Here is a 17981-nt window from a genome sequence, read left to right on the forward strand (position 1 = left end):
GGTGTCTCCTGGTGTGATGAAAGCTGCTCTCTTATCCCTTAACAGACCAATTAATCTCTGGGTTGTTGTATGTCTTTCGGGCTGTGTGGCCATGTTCCAGAAGCATTCTCTCCTGACGTTTCGCCCACATCTATGGCAGGCATCCTCAGAGGTTGTGAGGTATGGAGAAAACTAAGCAAAGAGGTTAATATATATCTGTGGAAAGTCTAGGGTGAGAGAGGTCAGTGTGAATGTGTAGTTAATCACTTAAATTAGCATTGAAAAGCTTATCTGCTGTCTTCTTCCTGCCTCTGGGGCATCCTTTGTTTAGAGTCGTTAACTGCCCTTGGTTGATTCATGTCTGGAAACCCTCTGTTTTCAGAGTATTGCTTTTTATTTACTGTTCTGATTTTTGAGTTTTGTAATACTGGTAGCCAGATTTTGTTCATTTTCATGGTTTCTTCCTTTCTGTTGAAGTTGTCCACATGCTTGTGGATTTCAATGGCTTCTCTGTGTAGTCTGACATGATAGTTGTTAGAATGGTCCAGCATTTTTGTGTTCTCAAATAGTATTCTGTGTCCAGGCTGGTTCATCAAATGCTCTGCTATGGCTGATTTCTCTGGTTGAATTAGTCTGCAGTGCCTTTCATGTTCTTTGACTCTTGTTTGGGCGCTGCGTTTGGTGGTCCCTATGTAGACTTGTCCACAGCTGCATGGGATACGGTAGACTCCTGCAGAAGAGAGAGGATCCCTCTTGTCCTTCGCTGACCGTAGCATTTGTTGGATTTTCTTCGTGGGTTTGTAGATAGTTTGTAGGTTGTGCTTCTTCATCAGCTTCCCTATGCGGTCAGTAGTTCCCTTGATGTATGGTAAGTACACCTTTCCTCTGGGTGGATCTTTGTCTTGACTCTCATGGCTTGTTCTTGGCCTTGCAGCTCTTCTGATGTCTGTGGTGGAGTATCCATTGGCCTGTAGAGCCCAGTTTAGGTGGTTGAGTTCACCTTGAGTTCGCAAACCCAATCAACAATTGGGCCACACAGTTTACAGAAAACCTACACACACAGATAGATACCTTCATAAAAACTCCAACCATCACCCAAGTCAAAAAAGGAGCACAATCAAAGCCCTGACAGACCGTGCACAAAGAATCTGCGAACCTCACCTCCTCCAAGGTGAACTCAACCACCTAAACTGGGCTCTACAGGCCAATGGATACTCCACCACAGACATCAGAAGAGCTGCAAGGCCAAGAACAAGCCATGAGAGTCAAGACAAAGATCCACCCAGAGGAAAGGTGTACTTACCATACATCAAGGGAACTACTGACCGCATAGGGAAGCTGATGAAGAAGCACAACCTACAAACTATCTACAAACCCACGAAGAAAATCCAACAAATGCTACGGTCAGCGAAGGACAAGAGGGATCCTCTCTCTTCTGCAGGAGTCTACCGTATCCCATGCAGCTGTGGACAAGTCTACATAGGGACCACCAAACGCAGCGCCCAAACAAGAGTCAAAGAACATGAAAGGCACTGCAGACTAATTCAACCAGAGAAATCAGCCATAGCAGAGCATTTGATGAACCAGCCTGGACACAGAATACTATTTGAGAACACAAAAATGCTGGACCATTCTAACAACTATCATGTCAGACTACACAGAGAAGCCATTGAAATCCACAAGCATGTGGACAACTTCAACAGAAAGGAAGAAACTATGAAAATGAACAAAATCTGGCTACCAGTATTACAAAACTCAAAAATCAGAACAGTAAATAAAAAGCAATACTCTGAAAACAGAGGGTTTCCAGACATGAATCAACCAAGGGCAGTTAACGACTCTAAACAAAGGATGCCCCAGAGGCAGGAAGAAGACAGCAGATAAGCTTTTCAATGCTAATTTAAGTGATTAACTACACATTCACACTGACCTCTCTCACCCTAGACTTTCCACAGATATATATTAACCTCTTTGCTTAGTTTTCTCCATACCTCACAACCTCTGAGGATGCCTGCCATAGATGTGGGCGAAACGTCAGGAGAGAATGCTTCTGGAACATGGCCACACAGCCCGAAAGACATACAACAACCCTGTGATCCCGGCCATGAAAGCCTTCGACAACACAATTAATCTCTGTAAGCGGTAATAGGCCACAAGTGCCATTTTGTTTTTTGTTTTTTGTTTTTTACCTCTGGTAGATATAGGATGATGAAAAAGGTGATTGGTTATTTTGGGGCAGAGAAAAGCAGGGTATGATTTGGAAAATTTAATTCAAGATCCTTTGGAACAAGGGTTGAGGGGACCTCTTTTCAGGCTGCAGGCTGAATTGACTCCAAAAGCCTTTGGAAGCTACATTTCAGGACTTAAAATATTAACAAATGTCACTCTAAACTATCTTTCTATCAGCAACTAAAACTCGGGAGAGGCATTTCAAGATGTTCAAATGGTCAGAAAAAAGCATTCAAAAACCCAGGCAGCACTATATGATAACACAATGGGAAAATGAGGTTTTTCATCTTAGAAGTCAAAGAGGTCCAAATTAGGTCCCTGGACTAGAGGTTTTGTGAATAAAGGCAAATCTGTGCAGAGGTGCAGTTCTGTGGCATTCCAGAAGTGTGTCCTATCATTTGTTGTTATGTGAATTCTTCCACTGGCAAGGGATTGAACTAGATGATCCTTATTTATCATAGATCTTCTAAATCTATGATTCTGGGCTAAATATTTTACACAGCAACCAGAGCAGAGTCACTGGTTTTAGGAAAGATATAGACAAGTGAAGCAGGTTCAGAGAAGGGTAACAAGGATGATTGTTTTTTAATCATGTGAGAAGTGAATTGGGTCACTTTTGGTGTGAGTGAACTGGCAGTCTACAAAGATATTGCCCAGGGGATGCCTGGCTAGGAGGCTTCTCTCATATCCCCACATGGGAAGGTAGGGCTGACAGACGGGAGCTCACTCTATCTTGCGGATTCAAACTGCCAACCTTAGGGTCAGCAATTCAGCTGGCACAAGGGTTTAACCCATTGAGCCACCGTGGCCCCTTAGCAAGCATGATAGATACAGATAACAAAATGTTATGAGAAAATGTTGAACAGGTTCAGCATGTTCAGTGTGGTGAAGAGAAGACTCAGGCATAACATGACTGCACTCTTTAAATATCTCAAAGGCTACCACAGAGAAAAGAGTGCAGAATTGTTCTCTTCTGTCTCAAGGAGTAGGACCAGGTCTAATGGTGTGAAGTTACAAGAGCATAGATTTTGATGAAACATCAGAAGGGGCTTCTTGGGAGAAAGAGCTGCTCAACAATGGAACAATTACCTAGAGTGATGGTGAGGATCTCCTTTTCTGGACACATTCAAAAAGAGGTTGGAGCATTGCCTGCTGGAGATGTTGTAGTTGTTTTTGTTTTTTTTTTTGCATTAAGCATGGGATTGAGCAAGGGGCAACTTTATTATTCAGTTATTTGGATTGTCCATGTCGCTGATTCCAGCCTTGGTGCTTTGTAGTATTGCCCAGGATCCTGAGGCACACCTACCAAGGTACCCAGTGGCTTCAGCTTGTGTGTGTCCCAAAGGCTGACAAAGCGACTAGTTCATACTGTATGTATGAAGAAAATGATGATGCTGGAAGCAACATAATAACAACAGTGCTTATTGTAATCACAAACCATTCACTGAAAGAAACTGAGATCTCCAGCAATAGACCACAGCAAATTAAACAGTTCATATATAAAACAATAAAAACAGTAGGAGGGAAATTTACTTTGTCCTCATTTAAAAAATTGATTCAATCACATGAAATATCTTATCAGATAAGCCATGAAATGAGTGGAAAAATTACCTTCTCTACAGAACTGTGGACTTTATCATATGAAGCAGCAGTTGTACCATCGCAGATAGGAACAACATACTGGGATGATCCCCCCCGCTACCACATCTCTCTGTAGCCATGCAACTGTGACGATTCACTGAAAACCCATCAATAGCCCCAGGATAGCAGCTTCACATTATAAAATCCTTGATGGGTTTTTCTATCCCATCAAGGGGACAGCGTTATCCCATAGAAGTTGCAGAACAGCAACAGGTTGTATACTGTGTTGTGTGTTACGAGCCATCACCAAAGGTGATGATCCTACTTCAATGCCAGTTGCCACTTTCTTGTGATAGAGCCCTGTATAGGGCTCACAGAAGAGCAAGAGAAGAATGAAGGCATTTGGAGGATGTTGGGTGAGGGACTGCTATTGTTGTAGCCCAGCGTTCGCCACCCTTGGAAAGGCATTACTTTTTAGAGATAATAACCTTTTGGAAAACTAGAATCTCCATAGCCTTTTAGAGAATATTGGCATTCACAACCATTTGAAAATCATAACCTTTTGAAAAAGTATGATCTTCCAGAGAAGAGCCAAAAACTCGTTTGAGTAAAATCTTCTCTTCAGTGGTATATAACCATATGTATTTATGCAAGGCAATTTGGTTTTCAGTTGTTAGATTGATAACCTAGTTGTATCTGATCTATTAGGAATAGAGATTATGCCAATGCACAAAAACATCAGAGTTTCAGAAGTGTTCTTTTCAATGCCAAAAACATTTACTCTCCCATAACATATCTTGTTTCTATATCATGCTCTCAAGAGATAAAAATAAAGTAGACTTTGTTAAAAGTACCATATCTGGTTTATTCACAACCTTCATGTATTCAGCGTACAGTTAAATAACTTGTTGATCCAGTTACAGATAGATTTGAAGTGGTTTCTCTGTACAGATAACACAGAGAATCTTTATTATAATCAACAGTAACATGAGTTTGCTCTTAACAGTCCATAGTCTAAAACAGTGATTCCCAAAGTGGGTGCTACTCCCCCCTGGTGGGCACTGCAGTGATCCAGGGGGGCAGTGATGGCCACAGGTGCATTTGGGGGTGGTGAATAACTGTATTACCTTTCTATTCTGAGTTCAAAAAATAGTTTCATAATTTCAAACTTCAATGTTTCTAATTTACACCTTTCTTTACTATATTTTACAAAAAAGGTAGAAACATTAATACATATATTTTCCTGTTTAACTGCTATTAAATTTTTTAAAAAAATTAATTTCCAGGGGGTGCTGAGTAATATTTTTTCTGGAAATGGGGCGGTAGGCCAAATAAGTTTGGGAAACACTGGTCTAAAAGCATCTCTCTGTCTTCTAAAAATGGAGTCTGAGTTTTGAGTAGTCCCAGATCTGATCATGTGGTCTGCAGCCCCTCCCACAACCCCAAGAAACATAGAGCAAAGGGAAAGCTGTGCATACCAAAACATACATATACAATACAGTAAGCAAACAGAATCATATACAAGACAAATTACTAGTAGAGGATTGAAGAAGGTTGCTATTTCTAACAGTCACCTGAGTTGGTTGGTTCATTCTCCCTAATGAAAGAGCTTGCCTTGTGGGAATACAGGTTCCCATCCATGCGTATGCAAGTGTATATTTAAAAACATTAGAACAACCATTTTGGATTAGATTGACATTAGATCTATTACTAACATTAGATCTATTAGTAAACATGTCCTAAATGTTTGATTTATATATTTTAATTTCTATTTTTGTTATTTTTGAGTTGTTTGATAAGTACACTTGATGTTGCTCATTTTATTGTTTATGATGTGTTCAGTCTGTTATGTTTTCTAAACCGCGATAAATAGTAATTTTCACCATTCATGGAAAATGAGCCCCAGAGAAAACCGTCTTTGAAGCATAAAGGTATAACAGTGAGCAGTAAATCAGTCTTATATTTCTCTGGTAAATACTTGAATAGCACAGTATTTTGTATGACAGTGGGAGGCCAAAACAAGTTACATAATGTGAGATATGAAAAGGGGAGAAAATACTAAAAATCTGTCATTTGTGGTGTTTTATTTTGCAAAGCTATATCTTTATTGATTCTTCTGGAGCAAGGCAGAACATAATGATGACTGAATAGATGAAAACCTAAAGCAATAGGAAGTATACCACCATTTCCCGCAATTTAATAATTAGAATATGGCAAAAATGGGGTTTCTTTCACTTTCATTCTTAAAGATTGGACTAAAAGAGAGGATAAAAACACAGTGCTCCTTCCTAGAATTTCTTAGATTATTGCTTTTCTCTTTCTTCTTTCAAAATTGTCAGAACATTGTACTGAATCATTATCCTTTCAACAGGTCCATTCTGCAAAAATCTGAACAGGACAGAAATGAGGTCTATTGGAGAATATTAAGAAAAATATATAAGATTGTTGTAAATAAACAAACAAAAGTTGCAATAGGCAGAAGCAATAGGAAACGATTTGAAGCTATTTGAAATCATTTTTATTCTAACAGCTTAATTCATTCCTTCTACTGGCTTTGACATCTATATAGACTTCTACTAATTTCTGTTTGAACTCAGAAGCAGTAAACATGTGATCTTCCAGGTTTTGTTGGATGAGAGGTCTTTTCTGTCTTGCCTAGCTTGAAAAATTCACAAGGATGATGGGAGCCATAATCCAACTACCCCTGGAGAGCAACATCTCTCTTCCCGTAAAACACATATCTATACCTTTGACTAAGGACTTCATCAGACAAAGCTGGGGAAAACAGGAGAAAATTGAGAAAATCATCTTCTTTGTGTGCAGAATCATCTTTATTGTGTGGGATTCTGTCTTTAAAGAAGCTGGAGAATGTACTTATCCCCATCACACAGGATAGCGTCCTCTTGCCTCTGGCTTTCCCTATTCATAGATGAGACAGAAGGCACCATTCTTAAGGCAGACATCCCTTCTCCTTTCCTTCCCTTCTCAATCTCAATCGTGGAAGTCTAAAACCTACTAGGCACTAGAACTCACTGTTGTTGGTTTAAAAAAAGGAAAACAAAATTAAAAAGCTAACAGTAGCACAATTTCAAAAGTAAAAACTACTATGAAGGAAAAATGACAGGAAAAACAAATGGGTGATATCTTGAAATTGTGCTATTCCTAATGATTAAATTAATTTTTAAAAATTACCATGTCAGGTTCATGAAGTAGTATTTTTGGAGAGAAATGGAGCATTAATGCTTGGTAGGAGATTGGCCATAAGAGGGCCCATTATTCCACATCACTAAAGCGATTCAACATGGGAAAATTTAACAGATCCCATCCCATTTGTTTTCCCACAAATTCTCTCATTTCCACTAGAATCATGACCTTAGAAGACAATTTCTCACAGGCTCCAGTTCCCTCCCATTTCCCTACACTTCAGAGACAATTCACAGATGAAGCAGCATGGTCAAGAAGTGAAAGTGAAGTCCCTTGTGTCATATGATGGAATCCGTGCCGCTTCATCTATGAACTGGTATGGACTGGTCCATGAGGTCACAAAGAGTCGGAAGCGACTGAATGAATAAACAACAACAACAACAACAACAACAACAACAACAAGACCAGTGGTTCTCAACCTGTGGGTCCCCAGGTGTTTTGCCTACAACTCCAGAAACCCCAGCCAGTTTACCAGCTGTTAGGATTTCTGGGAGTTGAAGGCCAAAACATCTGGGGATCCACAGGTTGAGAACCACTGGTCTAGACAGTTGGATCCGGTCCAGGCAAATACCACTGTCATCACCTTTCCCTGCATTGATCAGCATAGGAGACAGAGATGGCTTATCCCCATGTCATTGTCACTGCTCCTCACCAACACAGAGCTCACTGCAGACTCCTGGCTATTGTGGTCACATTTGCTGATGTCAGAACAGGGCACCTGTGCGACCAGCCGGAAGCAGGGCAATTGACCCAGCAGATACATGCCAGAGTAGCCACTTTGTTTGCTCATGCCTGCATCTAGTTAGAAAAGATGTTTCTTAAGCGTCGGGGGGGGGGGGGGGGTGGAGAGAGAGAGAGAGAAGATGGCCTGAGATCGTCTTCTGAGCTCAGGACTCACGATGAAATTGGAGAAAATGGGGGAAAACATATGGGGTCTCTCAAATTTGCCCATGTTTAATCACTTCAGTGTTGTGGAATAATATGCGGTCCTGTGGATGGTCTCCTACCAAGCATTGACATTTCTCTTCCAAAATCCTGCTTCATGAGCCTGGCATGGTAATTTGTTTTAATTAATTTGAAAATATCACCACTTCATTTTTCCTGTCATTTATCCTCCATAGTATCCTTGCCTTTTGAAGTTTCAGTACTGCTAGTTTTTTAACTATCAGACTTCTGTGATGGAGAGTACTGAGGTTGGCAGGAAAACCCAGTATCCCCAAAGTGGGGTTTAGTTAAGATCAGTGCCTTGAGTCGACTCCAGAGTAGCAGGACTGGAGGGGAAAGCCCAGTATCCCCAGAGTTTTTTTTCCCCAAGGTTTACTTTTGGAAAAGAATGGAGGAGGTGGGAACTGCACTTGCATGTGTGATAAATCTGAAAATGGATGACTTCGGGAGAAAAGGCAAGAAAGAACAATGTGTGATGGGATCTGAGAAGCAATATGATTCGCTTTCTAAAGCAACAGGACATAAAACCATAGTAATATGATGCTCCCTGCCCAAGTAGAATAACGTCCTTAGTGCAATTCCTAAAATCTAGGTAAAACCTGTGGTGCAACTATAATGTAGAATTAATGCAATTTGACATCACTTTAACTGCCATGGTTCAATGCTATGGTATCATGGATGTTGTACCAGTAGTTTTACAAGATCTTTAGCCTTCTCTGCCCACGAACGGCTGATGCCTCACCAAACTACAAGTCCCATGATTTATTAGCATTGGGATATGGCAGTTAAAGTACTGCCAAACTGTATTAATTCTACAGTGTAGATGCACCTCTGGCCAAACTGAGAGTATGGCAACCCTAGTGATCATGATCAGTAGTGGATTGAGCCCCTGTAAGAGCTCGAATATCCTTAGAGAAATCTCTTGAATCTGTTCTTAAAGTTTGCCAAAGTGTGCTTCTTCTATGTTCCTCTTAGGGGAGAAGAGTCCTTATAAGGAAGCTATTATGCTGAGAGATCTTTCCCAAGCTGAATGTTTAACATGGATGGCTGTTTATCACAGCTTTTACAGATGCATCACTTACGCAAACCCATGAGTCACTGTCCGTACAGTGTATGATATTGCTGGCATGGTGAATGCATTTTATGTATGACAATTAGGTCAGTAGTGTATCTGTACTGCATTTGATCACAAAGCTATAAACAATATTCCACCCCTAAAAACAATTACAGTGAAACAGAATTCTGGAAAAGGAACAGGGAAATAAGCTCTGCAGGCTAAAAGCTGAAGCTGTTTAATGTGATTTCTATTGCTACTTTTTTTCCTATGCAGAGTGATAAATTATATCTTGGCTCAGGACAGGGAAGTGTCATTTAGGTAAACTGGTGACCTTCAAATCCATGTGATGTCAGTCTGGCTTACAATAAGTCTGGGAAGAATCTCTATGAAATCTAGGACTTCACCTTTGTCACACATCACAGAGGTGATGTGTATAACAGAAGAATAAACATGCATTTCCCAGTATAGGATTCCGTTTATGTTAGGTCAAATGAGATGTCATTGGTTTAATCCTTGTAGAGATGTTTAACTGCCTGCTTTGTGAATGAAGACTGTAACACTGACTTTCCACCTCATCAGATGGGTAGTTTTCCCTATCTCTGTGTGCTGCTGGAGTCCATCGAATGCCACAGGGCTATTTCCGGTGGGGCTCCATTGGGCTGTGTTCTTGCAGCCCTGAGGAGTCAGATGTTTACCTATTTCCTAATTGAAGAAGCTGGGGATGGCACAGAAACAATAAGGGGATGAAGCTGGGCACAGCCCAATGGTTTCCCATGCTGTCACCAAGCTTCTCAACCTTCATGTGATGAGGTCCTTTGAGTCTTCATGGTGCTTTCTCTGGGTAAAAAACAGAACAGAAAGCTTTCTGTAGTCAGAGGAATAAATGAAAATAATAACAAATATAGAGAACACACATCTCAAAGGTCATTTGGAACCTTCAGCTTAAGTGGAAATCTAGACATGAATTTAATAATAGAGTATGTTGAACTGACTGCTACTGATTAGTTCCAACCAGACACAATAAAATTAGGGACTTCTAGGGGTCTTGGGAGTCACAATTCTTTCACCCCTGAAGTAGAATAGACTTGAAGGTTGCTGGTTCAAATCTGTGAGATGGGGTGAGCTCCCATCTGTCAGCTCTAGCTTGTGGGGACAAGAGAGAAGCTTCCCAAAAGGATGGTAACACATCTGGGCATCCATTGGGCAATGTCTCTGTGGTTCTTAACCTGTGGGTCCCCAGGTGTTTTGGCCTACAACTCTCAGAAATCCCAGTCAGTTTACTAGCTGTTAGGATTTCTGGAAGGCCAAAACATCTGGGGTCCTACTACTTGAGAACTTCTACTGTAGATGGCCAATTCTCTCACTCCAGAAGCGACTTGCAGTATGTTCTCAAGTAGCTTGTGACACAATAGAAAAGTATGGAATTACTTGTTGAATATGTGAATCAACATCTAGATCCCACTGACTGAATGGGTCTACTCAAGATTAAAAAGAGAATATCCCAGGAATCACCTGCCCTCTTATATAGAGGACAAAGCATATAAATCCCATAATCCGCTCTCCATTGTGGATGGTATCCATGGTAGATGAAGGATCACCATCACTTTCCTAATGGCATGCACAGGGATATGCCCCCCACTCCAATACAGTAGAGTCTCACATCCAACACTCGCTTATCCAACCTTCTGGATTATCCAATGCATTTTTGTAGTCAATGTTTTCAAAATATCGTGAAATTTTGGTGCTAAATTCGTAAATACAGTAATTACTACATAGCATTACTGCGTATTGAACTACTTTTTCTGTCAAATTTGTTGTATAACATGATGTTTTGGTGCTTAATTTGTAAAATCATAACCTAATTTGATGTGTAATAGGCTTTTCCTTAATCCCTCCTTATTATCCAACATATTTGCTTATCCAACGTTCTGCCGGCCCGTTTATGTTGGATAAGTGAGACTCTACTGTATAACTGAAAGTAGTTTTGCCTTTTAAAGGCCTTTCCCTTACACATGTGTGTGTGTCTGATCAGAATAGACCAGATGTCTAGGTAGATTTAACTAATTGCTGGCAGATGAAAGTCAGCAGCTACTGATCTATCTGTCTACTCTATCCTAGAGTTTGCCAGTGATGAGTTAAGTCTGAAGAAATCCAGAAGAGAACAAGAAAGGCTAAGGATTAATGAAATAAATGTTTTTTAAAAAACTGCGAGACTCTTTTGCGCTTACCTATATTTCCAGGTATGTGTAGTGGGGTGGATATGAGAGAGAAACTCCAGAACAGGGCTAGAAAAGGAGGGAAACAGTGAACAAAGGTTTTGGCTTTCTGGTCAAGGCCCAGTTCAAGGAAAGGGTCATAATTTGGCAGTGGGGGTTCTTTCTATAGAAAAGAAAAGAATTTAAAAGTTTCTTAATTCTGTTGACAAATGAATGAAAATAAAATTGAAATTCTCCTTCTCCTTCTCCCAATCACTGGAAGTGTGCTGACATCTCCGCATCCACTGACCACCCTCTGATCATCCAAAATCTTCATAAAAGCACAATTTTACTTCTGCACTGGAAATCATAACACAACAGTAGCAGAAAAAGAGGACATTAACAGATTTTTGTGTTACTAAAAAGAAACACTTTCCAAACAGTCTCCCATAGGAGAACAATAGAAGAGGGACAATGTCATCTGATAAGCCTCAAAACAAGGAACTATTATCCTGCTGTAATTTCAGTCTACCTGCCTTGAATGATAAAGCCCTTTCTGTTAATAAAAAGAAGCACTTTCCGAATTGTCTCCCATAGGATAACAACAGAAGAGGGATGACATCATCTGATAAGTCCCAACTGAAGGTACTATTATCCTGCTGTCATTGTGGTTTATCTGCCTTGTGGGATAAGGTCCTTGGTTTCCGCTCTACATTTCCTAAAATAGTATTTAAACTAATTGCAGAATTAAAACCATTGATTCAAAAGCAAAATGTAAAATTAATATAGTGCTTTAAGAAGGGCTGTTTTATTGAGACCTTTCACACTACACAGTTATAGTACTATGATTCCACTTTAACAACAACCATAGTTTAATTCCATGGGATTCTGTGGCCTGCAGTTTGGGGGAACGTATTGAGAATTAAGAGCCCCACTGGCGAAGTGTGTTAAAGCACCGAGCTGCTGAACTTGCAGACCGAAAGGTCGCAGGTTCAAATCCCGGGAGCAGAATGAGTGTCCGCTATTAGCTCCAGCTTCTGCCAACCTAGCAGTTCGAAAACATGCCAATATGAGTAGATCAATAGGTACCTCACCAGCGGGAAGGTAACGGCGCCCCATGCAGTCATGTCAGCCACATGACCTTGGAGGTGTCTACGGACAACGCTGGCTCTTCGGCTTAGAAATGGAGATGAGCACCAACCCCCAGAGTCAGACATGACTGGACTTAACATCAGGGGAAACCTTTACCTTTACCTATTGAGAATCCCAGAGAGCTCTAGTGCTTCACCAAACTACAAATCCCAAGATTCAATAGGATCTTGTCATGACTATTACACTTTAATTCTGCAGTGTGAAAAGGTCCTGAGTCCCTGGTAATGCGCAACAGGTTAAAACACAGCTGCTAAACTTGTCAACTGGAAGGTTGACAGTTCGAATCCGCAGGATGGGGTGAGCTCCAGGTGTAGCCCCAGCTTCTGTCAACCTGGCAATTTGAAAACATGCTAATGTGAGTAGATCAATAGGTACCACATCAGTGGGAAGGTAAAATGGTGCTCCATGCAGTCATGCTGGCCACATGACCTAGGAGGTGTCTACAGACAATGCAGGCTCTTCGGCTTAGAAATGGAGATAAGCACCACCCCTAGTGCTGGAGATGAGCACCACACCCCAGAGCTGGAAGGAAAAGCCTTTACCTTTACCTGTGTTTCATTGTTTCTAGGCACTGAATGTCTGCCTGTGTGTTTGTGTATGCTGGAATCCGCCCCGAGTCCCCTCAGGGATATAGGGCGGAATACAAATAAATTATGATTACAATTATTATTCAGGTTAGACCTGTTCTCTTTAATGATTAGTTTTAATTTCTCCTTAGCCAGAATATCAGCACATAGATCTAAAAAAGTGAAGCTACTGTTACTTCGGTCCACATGTGCAATATGGCAATCACAATGCTGACCAATGCTACATTTATTTATTTAATTTATATACTGCTCTTCTCCCCCAGGGGGGCCCATTTACCATTGGGTAAGACTGGTTCTGGTAGAAGATTTTCCCTAATAAGAAAGGGCAACAATTGTCAAAGATGGGAAGAGGCACTTGTAGGATTTTCAGCTTCATCATCATCATCATCATCATCATCATCATCATCATCATTTAATTACTTATTAATCGCCCTCCATCCACGATGCTCTAGGCGATTCACAAGATAAAATTGTAAAGGATAAAAATACATACATACAGATATTGATAAAATTAACATAGATTAAAAGCTCTAGTAAAGAGCCAGGTCTTGAGTGCTAGGGTAAAAGGCCCTAACTCATGCATGGCTCTCATAAGGCATTCCATAAGGCAGGGGCAGAAATAAAAAAAGCCCTGCGTCTGGTCCTTTCCAAGTGCACTTCTCTAGGACCCGGTATGTAAAGTTGGGATGGTCGTTGCGACCTCCGATGATGGGAGAAGGAGAGACGGTCCCTAAGGTACAATGGGCCCTGGCCGTAAAGAATTTTAAAGGTCAGAACTAGCATCTTATATAGACCATGGTAATCAGTTGGAAGCCAATGCAGATGCTGCAGCACTGGTGTTATGTGGCATTTCATGGGTGTTCTTGTGAGTAGCCTGGCTGCCGCATTCTGAACAATACGGAGCTTTCTGGTCGTAGACATCGGAAGACCACATACAGGGCGTTGCAATAGTCCAGCCTAGACGTGACCGTGGCATGGATGACTGTTGCCAGAGCCTCATCAGATAGATAGGGTGCCAGTTGCCTCACTTGTCGTAGATGGAAAAAGGCCTGTTTGCTGGCAGCAGCGACCTGAGCTCTTAACGGTAGGCGAAGAAGATAGGGCAGCATCATCGAAGGTGGGTAGCAAATGGGTCAGACCAGTCGAGCGGCCATGCCAAAGAATCTCAGTCTTCGCCGGGTTCACCTTCAGTCTACTAGCACGTAGCCAGTTCGACAGAGCCTCCAGACATAAGGTGAAATTGTCTGGTATTGACGTTGCTCCAGGCTCCAAGCGCAGAAGGAGTTGGGTGTCATCCGCATATTGATAGCAATCTAGGCCAAAACTCCGAGCCAAACTAGCAAGGGATCTAACGTAAGGGGTCTTCATATGGCAAAACAATTTGTGTACCATAAGGGGGGGGGGGGCACATCTAGTGCTTTGCTTCAGGCAGCAGAATATTTTGGGTTGGCCTCAATATCAACCTACTTTACAGAGTTGCTGTTACATTTACCAGGATGGTGGTGTGCTTCATACGTGACACTGAAATGTGTTCTATAGATGCCAGTGCTATTTAAAAGACAGAAGAAAAAAGTGATCAATTTTATGTATGAACATAATAATCTAAATGTTCTGCAGCAACCGGTAGTTTCAAAGCACAGTATAACACACACACACACACACACAGATCCTCTCTGAGACTGCCTCTAATGTAATGAATAGGGAGGGAAACAAACAGGAAATTTGTGAGCTTATTACCAACCACAGGAAGGAAAATTAGAAACTGGCTTTCACTACTAAATGTCCTTGTGACATTCTTGAGTCTCAGCTGTCGTTTTTTCCTTCTGGAAAAAAATGAAGCAATATTTGCAACAAGAATTGAGCACATATTTCTGTGGAAGCACTTACTTTTCTTCACACACACACACACACACACACACACCTATTAGACGCTCAGGAAGCACAACAATCTTTCATAAAATGTGAGATATCTTAGTTCTCACCCAAGACCCAGATTTGATAAAATACCTGACATACTTGCTGAAATTGAGCTGTGGTTTAAGGCCAAACCAGAGGTAACATTCATCACATCATTTGTGTGAATATCTGAGAAAAATTGAGACTCTGTTGTGAGCAGCAGAAAAATGTATCTTTTTGCTTCAAATGTAAGCTGGTATTCTACATCACAACTTAGTTAAGTATACTTAATTAAGCAGATGTAATTGGGGATGGTAGCTCTACTCCAACATCCTTTACCATTGGCTAAGCTGGCAAGGGCTCCTGAAACTGAAGAACATTTGGAGGACTGCATCATTCCTGTTCTGCCCCCATGCTATCATAACTACTTGGAAGGTGAACTGGTTGCGCAGGGAACAAATCGGAGACTATATAGTTGAATCAAACAAGCATTTATTAACTGACAAGAATTTTAGACTTTCTGTCCTTCTGAGTATCACTACAAAGTCTTTATGAGGAGAGGTAAAGTTTTTGAAAGATAGACACAGCTCTGGCAGAACTGAGGCTCTTGAATCTTTATTTCTTCTTATTGCCTCTTTCTTGTATGGTCTCAATAGTTAACTCTGACTGGACTTAAATACAGATCCGACTGTAGACCCTCCGGCCCTCCTTTCTCCTCACATTTTAGTCATGAAAAGGCTGACACTTCCAACAACCAGAAGTGCCTTGCCTGAGGCTCAGCCCATGAGGGGATTCTTAAAGGGGCAGGGTGACTGAGGCTTCAAATGCAAAGCGGCTGTCTAGACTGACCTCCCAGAAACTGTACATAAAATATTAAAAAGGGCTTTACTAGGGGTAAACAGTAAGGGTCTTCATGGGACACAAAAATTCCCATCATTGATCTAGAGAGTAGCGCACAAGTAGTGTGGTGGATTTAGAAACCTTGACCAATAGGAAGGGATGCCTTAAGGAATTACAATTGCTACCTCAACATCTACTATTGGAGATATGAGTCTCACTGTACACAGGGCCAGCCCAAGGTAATTTTCAAGTGTAAGCGAAGAGAATTTTGGCACATCCCCCCCCCTCAAACCAACCACTGAAAAATAAAAGTGTTGGATAAGCGAAAATGTTGGATAATAAGGAGGGATTAAGGAAAAGCCTAAATAAAGAACAACACTCTGAAAACAGGGGAAATCCAGACAGGAAACAATCAGGGCCAGCTAACACTTCCCAATCAAGGATGCCCCCAGGGAGGAAGCAGCCAGGCTTTGAATCTGCAAGGCCATTAAATGCTAATCAAGCTGGCCAATTGCAACATTCACACTAGCCTCAAACAGACAAGAGCTTTTTCTCCCACCCTGGACTTTCCACAGATATATACACCCCACTTGCCTAGCTTCCAACAGACCTCAGAACCTCTGAGGATGCCTGCCATAGATTTGGGTAAACGTCAGGAGACAGCCCTTAGACGCAGGCCAGGATCACTTCCCTGTCCTTAAAGGGGTAGCAGGGTAGCCTGGTTGGAGGCCAGGCCAGGCCACGGAGGAAGGAAGGCCATGCCTGGGCAGAGGTGCCTCAATGGTTGCTGAAGGCGCCATCCTCCAGCCTTAACTGCGCCCCATAGAGGATGGCGCCTTCAGCAACTGCCTAATTTGCCTTGCGGTTGAACCGCCCCTGACTGTACATAATAGGAGAATTTGCAAATCTCCTGATGCATGGAGATTCCACACGCATATATCCACATGGCTAAACAAGCGGATTAGAGTTTCTGCTTTGGGAAATTGAGTTTATGTATTGAGAGTGGACAGATGAAATGGTAGCTTTGATCTCTGGGACTTCAATTTAAAGAAACTTTTTCTCTGCCACAATCCTTGAAGAATATGGCCAAGCAAAAAAGATGGTGTAGGAGTAGATGAATAGGGAACTATCAACATATAATAATAATAATAATAATAATAATAATAATAATAATAATAATAATAATAATATATTTCTTACCCACCTCTCCTCATGGCTTGAGGCAGGTTACAGGATAATTAAAACACATAAATGTAAAAGTATGGTACTACAAATCCACATATTAAAATGTATTTCTATAGAAGCTACATATTAAAGCATATTTCTATAAAATACATATTAAAATACACAAAAAAGAGATTAAACACAAGGCACCCACCCCAGTTCTTTACCAATGACCACAATCCACCACTGGCTATATTAGGATGTTGAATGACCCTCAAGATTGTTTTTGATGTCCACATATAGACTTCTGGTTGACTTCCTCCTTCCAGAAAAGGAGGAGATTTTTAAAAAGTAAAAGATGGGGGTGTAGCATAGGTATGGCTATCTAAAGTTTGCATGGAGGGATACATGCCTGCCCAGCCCATGCCAGTTCCCCAGCCCTGGACTAGATGGACTGGTCATCTTTTGATTCAGTAGCCTGAATCCTATTGAAAATGTTTTTAATATAGTAGGATTCTCTAATAAATTACTGGATGATGAGCCAACATGTAGGTAGATCTCATTCATTCAATGGGTCTGGTCTAGTTTAGACTAATAGCAGGATTTAAGACAGTTCATAGAAAGGATGGTAAGAGTAGAGCCTCACCAATTGCTCTTAAAGCATTGAAAAGTCACCCAGCAGAACTCAGTGGACTGCATTACCAGGCATCCCCAGTGAGCCTGGCCTATGGAATGGGATCCTGGCAACATATGCAAAGCTGCATGAGTTCGGGAGATTCAGATGGGATGTGTTGACTTAAACCAGGGCTGAATTGAGACTTCCAAAGCTTAAAGGCAGCCATCTAGAATTTCAGGAACAAATTACGGAAGTTAGGGGAGAAATAGAGAAATGTGCCATCTGTGCTCAGCAGTATTCTAAGCACTAAGGACAACCCTCATGCTGTACACATTACAGCAATCAGTCTGAAAGTTGGGTAGCCAAAATAACATGAATGACTCCTTTGCTTTCTAGGAAGGAGTACCACTGGAAAATTGTAATTATGTGTTTCAGCACCCAGTGCTATGATAAAAATGAAATGTGTACTCTTTGTCCTGTGAAGGGAGCCGAGCCAATGTAGCCGGGGAGGAGAGAACAGGTTGGAGAATATAGTG

This window comes from Anolis carolinensis, chromosome 3 (genome assembly GCF_035594765.1).
Source record: "Anolis carolinensis isolate JA03-04 chromosome 3, rAnoCar3.1.pri, whole genome shotgun sequence".
NCBI classification, from domain to species: domain Eukaryota; kingdom Metazoa; phylum Chordata; class Lepidosauria; order Squamata; family Dactyloidae; genus Anolis; species Anolis carolinensis.